This window comes from Euprymna scolopes, chromosome 4 (genome assembly GCF_053919585.1).
Source record: "Euprymna scolopes isolate OS-2025 chromosome 4, ASM5391958v1, whole genome shotgun sequence".
In the NCBI taxonomy this organism is placed as follows: domain Eukaryota; kingdom Metazoa; phylum Mollusca; class Cephalopoda; order Sepiida; family Sepiolidae; genus Euprymna; species Euprymna scolopes.
In genome coordinates this window covers 2,377,038-2,383,133 of record NC_136485.1, presented here as the reverse complement: position 1 = coordinate 2,383,133, position 6,096 = coordinate 2,377,038, and positions in this window count along the sequence as shown.

Here is a 6,096-nt window from a genome sequence, read left to right as displayed (position 1 = left end):
TTATTTTTAAAGTCAATATCGACTAAGGAAAATCATATTTTTGTTTTTTATTAGAATATCGAACAGCATCCGCTTTATGTCTATTCTTCAAAGTCATTATTATAATCATGACTAATATTACAATCATAATGATCATCATCATGGAAATGATATTAGTCATCAACATCATAATAATCAAATTAGCAATACGGCGATCGTGTTTGACCTTCTTTCTAGAAATGTATTTACAGTTGTGAAACAAATCACCATTGTGTTTGGAGTAATCAATTATAAAGGTTAGAAGGATATATTTACAGCTTGATAGTTCTGTTTTATGGTTTCTGAGGAAAAATGTATTGTTTTCAAAGCAGTTCCTGCGAGCCGAGTAACTTTATAATGTCATGTGATATTTTCTTAATTGAAAATTCTCTTTATGATAAATTGCTTTTCATTTCTAAACCATTTTATCGTGTGATATGTTTTGCAAAACAGTTGCTGTCAAATTCAGGTACACCTCTTATATCATTCTAATGAAAAATTATAGTTTTTAATTTTACTACTTTGGGAGGAAAATACTGACGCATCTTATGTGTAATGATCATTATCAGATGTTTAAAGTCAATAGATGACGGTCATTGTAGGAGGTTTTACAGCTTCAGAAATGTATGTTCGGCGTGAAATTTCGATTTCCCAACGAAAGTATCTCACTAAAATATTTTATTTTAATTTACATTTCATTAATTATTTCCGAAAATATTTTATTCAAATAGTAGACAACATACATATTTTGAAACTATCATTAGTAATCTCTCTCTAAATAATAAAAAATGATCATTAGTAATCTATCTCTAAATAATTAAAATGACTAATAAATAAATAAATTAAAATTAAAATGATCATTAGTAATCTATCTCTTAATAATAAAAATGATCATTAGTAATGTATCTCTAAATAATAAAAATGATCATTAGTAATCCATCTCTGAATAATAAAAATGATCATTAGTAATCTATCTCTAAATAATAAAAATGATCATTAGTAATGTATCTCTGAATAATAAAAATGATCATTACTAATGTATCTCTAAATAATAAAAATGATCATTAGTAATGTATCTCTAAATAATAAAAATGATCATTAGTAATCTATCTCTTAAGAATAAAAATGATCATTAGTAATCTATCTCTTAAGAATAAAAATGATCATTAGTAATCTATCTCTGAGGAATAACAATTTTCTATAAAAACGTCATCCTAGGAAGCTATATTTACATTAATTTTCAGAATAATCACACGTTGACTCACCGGTATTTGTTAGACAACCGAAGTTAAATAAAGTTGGACCTGGTCAGTACTTACTTGGGTGATCCTTTTAAAATATCAAGTGTTGTATGTGCTGTTTGCTCATCTCGGCATTGCTTCCTGTCGTCCTGGACTTCACCTTGCATTGAACCCAGACAGCGCCGATTCAGATATAAAGTTATTTTTGTTAAGATGATATTAGAAAAATTAAAAATATGAAAAACAAGTTTGATCTCACGAGTGGAGTATAATTGCAATAAGAATATATTCCTATAATAATTCATCGCATTTTACAATATCTCTTCTACTAAGCAAAGCCAGAGTAGATTTCCACAGCTGCAAAAATATAGCTGACAATTCTGGGTCCGCTTGAGAGTAAACAGAACGAAATAGAAATGACTGAACAACCGGTCGCATATTACTGTAGAATCTGTCATTTTGCACAGCCAGATACTTTAATACACCGGACAAAGAGACCATGCGGATAAAAATCACATCAACCATGGCCTGTTAAACTACTGATTATAAGAGTCTACTATTTTTGTAATGAAATTTGCATTTGTTTGTATGAGAGTCCGGAAAACTCGTACCCGAAAGACAGGCCCCTTATGTAATAAATATCGATTGGAAACACATTGTACGACTGTTCGTGAAGAAGATATTGTCTTTAAAAGAGAATACACATCTTATAATATTTTAAAATTTATTTTTAACTCTTGTTTTAAAAAGATAAATCTAATCACAGAGTTAAGAAACGAAAAACGAAACCATATATTTATATAAAAATACTTTAGTTGTAACAATATTTGTATTATTACGAAAAAATTAAAAGAAAGAAAATACGTATTATCAAATGAAGCAACTATTTTATTTAGAATTAAGTTTAAACAATACTTGTGTTACTACGAAAAAATAAAAAAAATACTCACGTATTATCAAATAAAGAAATTATTTTATTTAGAATAATTAAGTTTAAACAATTCTTGTGTTATTACGAAAAAATAAAAGAAAGAAAATACTCACGTATTATCAAATAAAGCAATTATTTTATTTAGAAGAATCAAGTTTAAACACTTTTTTGTTATTACGAAACAGCAAAAATAGAAAAAAAAACGGAACTGGTATTTTTGGTACCACGCTGGAAACCCATTCTTTACATAGGGAGGGGAGGGTATCGTTAAAAATCATTTCGGGGACACTTGTGAATTATTCAGACAGCGGGTATTGTTAAAGGGCGATAACTCTAAGTTTTTCTTGGTCAAATAACGCAGCAAATAAGTAATAAACAAGATTTTTTTTCTGGACAGAAAAATATTTGAAAACCAAAACATTTATTGTACAAAGATGCATTAATATATAATTGTAAAAACATTTATTGTACAAAGATGTATTAATATATAATTGTAAAAACATTTATTGTACAAAGATGTATCAATATATCATTGTAAAAACATGTATTGTACAAAGATGCATCAATATATAATTGTAAAAAACATTTATTGTACAAAGATGTATCAATATAGAATTGTAAAAACATTTATTGTACAAAGATGCATCAATATATAATTGTGAAAATATTTATTGTACAAAGATGTATCAATATATAATTGTAAAAACATTTATTGTACAAAGATGTATCAATATATAATTGTAAAAACATTTATTGTACAAAGATGCATCAATATATAATCGTAAAAACATTTATTGTACAAAGATGTATCAATATATAATTGTAAAAACATTTATTGTACAAAGATGTATCAATATACAATTGTAAAAACATTTATTTTAAAGTCTTCGTATGAAAATATAATTTTAATTAAACAAATTAATAATAAAACAACATTAGATTTTCATAAAGTACAATAGTTTTTTTTAACAGATATATAATTTAAATGAAACATTTTTTTAAAAATTAAAATGACTTTGAACGGTCAACAACAAATTAATAATTTACATTATTTTTGACCAAGGGGTCCCACCTGGCGACAGTTTAGTGAAATGCGCCAAGAAATTGTGTTTGGTGCCCACATACTGCGCAAGTGCCTTTTGTTGTTTCTTGAATAACTAAATTAATTTTTCAGTACTTCACGGGGAACGTGAACCCAGCGTAACCGTTGATTTTATTTAATAATTGCTCCCTCAAAGCATTTTCTTTCACTTTCTTCGTATATATCAAGCTTTATTTTTATTGGCGCGTTTATTTATTTTATTTTTTTGTATTTTTTCGTGCTTGTTTTATTTTATTTTTATTTCATTTTATTTAATTTTTTTATTATTTTTTTCACTAAATATTATCTTTTTGTTAAATTATTTTTTCAGGCATATTCAAATAATGCTTTCGCCCCCGTTTTTAACTTCAAATTGTACCTTCAAAAAGGCTTCGTGGTTCGTGATTAAACAAACCAAAGTAAATCTTTTTGCGCGTGCGTTTTCAGGGAGCAATCATTAAATAAAAACACCGTTACGCAGGGTTCACGTCCCCGTGAAGGGGCAAATTTTCTAAATAAAATATTTGTTTTATTATTTCATAATACAAGAAGCGTTTTCTTTTTTGTTTGTTTGTTTCGTAATAACACAAGTAATGTTAAAAACTAAAGTAATTTTATAAATATATGGTTTCGTTTTTCGTGTCTTCCGTTCGGTTTCGTTACAGAATAAACTGTATCCACTTCGAGTAGTTGATTCTTTTTTTTTTCGAGCAGCGATCTTGGACGTTAGCTAAAAATGTACAAATTTATTTTCTTTTGGAAGGGGAGATCCCGTTTTAAAACTATATTTTTTCCTAGACTAGTTAAAAATAATGCATAGTACAAAGAAAAGCCATGTTTTTCGAGTTTAGATAACAGTGCAAGTTTACTTTGGAAAAAAATCGTTTTAATGGGTGGCGTTATTTTCCATTTCATATATAAGAACAAGAGAAACAGTGCTGGCTAATAACAGTACATCAAACAAGAAAATATTTAAGAACTACAAAATGAGTGCAATTGAATTATTAAGAGTTTTCGTTAAAGCTGAAATAAGAAAAAATGATTTCAATGTACAACTGTTTGCGATATTAAGACACAAAGATTTCAAACGTTAAATAAATAGAAAAAAAATCGTAACTTTTGGTCCGGAGAGAGTGCCCCTGTCTTCTTTAGTTCATATCGAAAAAGAAGAAAAAACTCGCCGACTAATTCTATGTCGAGTACTTAAGGACCTTTTTGGAGTGGAAGGAGTCGGTGGCGGGGTTGTAATCGTTGTATGATTCTCTATCCTTGTTTATTTATTACCTTTACTTCCACTCCGTTTTTTTTTGCTACATCTATCTCTAAAATCAGAATATTCTATAGCTTAAAGGCTAGCTTTACCTTATAATTAAAATACGATAATAGATATTTTATCAGTTTGAGAAGTCGAGTCATTTTGTATTAATTTAGATTAGAAAACTCATTTCAAATATGGTAAAAAGTAATATATCCTGGGTTAAGTATTAAGTTTAAACGTGTTTAAAATAATACATACTGCGGAGAAACATCCATGTTTTTCCAGCAAGTTTAATGTGGAGAAATTTCGTGTTCATGGATGATGTTTATGGTAAGATTTGAAGTGATATAAGTAGTTCAATAAAGATTAGATGTACGAACACTGGATGTTGAGCTGATCGGGGGTGAAAATTGTATCTATTCAGAAAATGACTTAGTAGTGAGATAAGATTTGAGATTTATAGTACGTGGATACTTAAAGTAAAATGTGAAATGTTGATAATCCAGTATAGTCGATTTAATTTGGGTAGCAAGATGGTCATATTTAAGTATATACAAATTGTACATATTAAGTATACTACGTAAATAAAGGTCGTGCGAAACAAAACTAGAATCAGACGACCAGGTCTTTATCTGCTTCAGACTAAAGATGCAACATAAGATTAGCTACTTGTATGTTCGCTACCGCTCTCCCTCAACTCAGGACTGTACTCTAATAAACAAAGTCTTTGACACCATAGGAATAGCACTCTCCCTCGATGCTAGCGCACAAGTACATGTATTTCAATGTTCACCATAGTAACTGGAGTTTCTACTCATCCAGGCGTAGCTGGTAGCACAATTAATAGCTTCTCTATATCTCATTCCCTATGACAGACAAGTTTCCCAGACTAGCAAGATCAAAGTGCCTCACCTCTAGATCAATTTCTGGGCACAGTCCCCAATGAATGTATAAGAAATGCCCACAGCCCACTCGGGAATGATGATCACGCTGTAATAATGGTAGAAGTCGCCCTTAATTATCGACCCAAAACTGAAGACAATCTTCTTAAAACAACGAGGTATTACAATAAGGCTGACTGGGAAGCCATCAAGGATTTTATCAGTGATGCCAATGAAAAAATATCATATTTTTTCAGCTGAACCGTGCACAAATGAGACTGAATGGTTTAAAACTGCAATTGAACACATGTTCCCACACGGAAATTAATTCGTGAACCCAACTCTCCCGCATGGTTTACTTCTACTTGTGCAGCTGCCATTGCGCAAAGGCAGCATGCATACTGCAGATTTAACCGACATAAGTCCAATTACAACAGAAAAAAGTATATAGAAGCTAGAAGTAATAGTAAGAGAGAAATAGCCACAACTAAGACAGAATACACTGAAACCACTAGAAAATGCATCGAAGCACAGAAATTATGAACCCGTGATTTTTGGAAAATCTACAACAGTGTAGTAAATAATGGGCAGTCAACGATTCCTTTACTATCAAACAATCATGAGGTTGTTTGCAGGGAAACTGAGAAAGCAAACCTGCTTGCCAGTGTTTTTTCCTTAAACTCCAC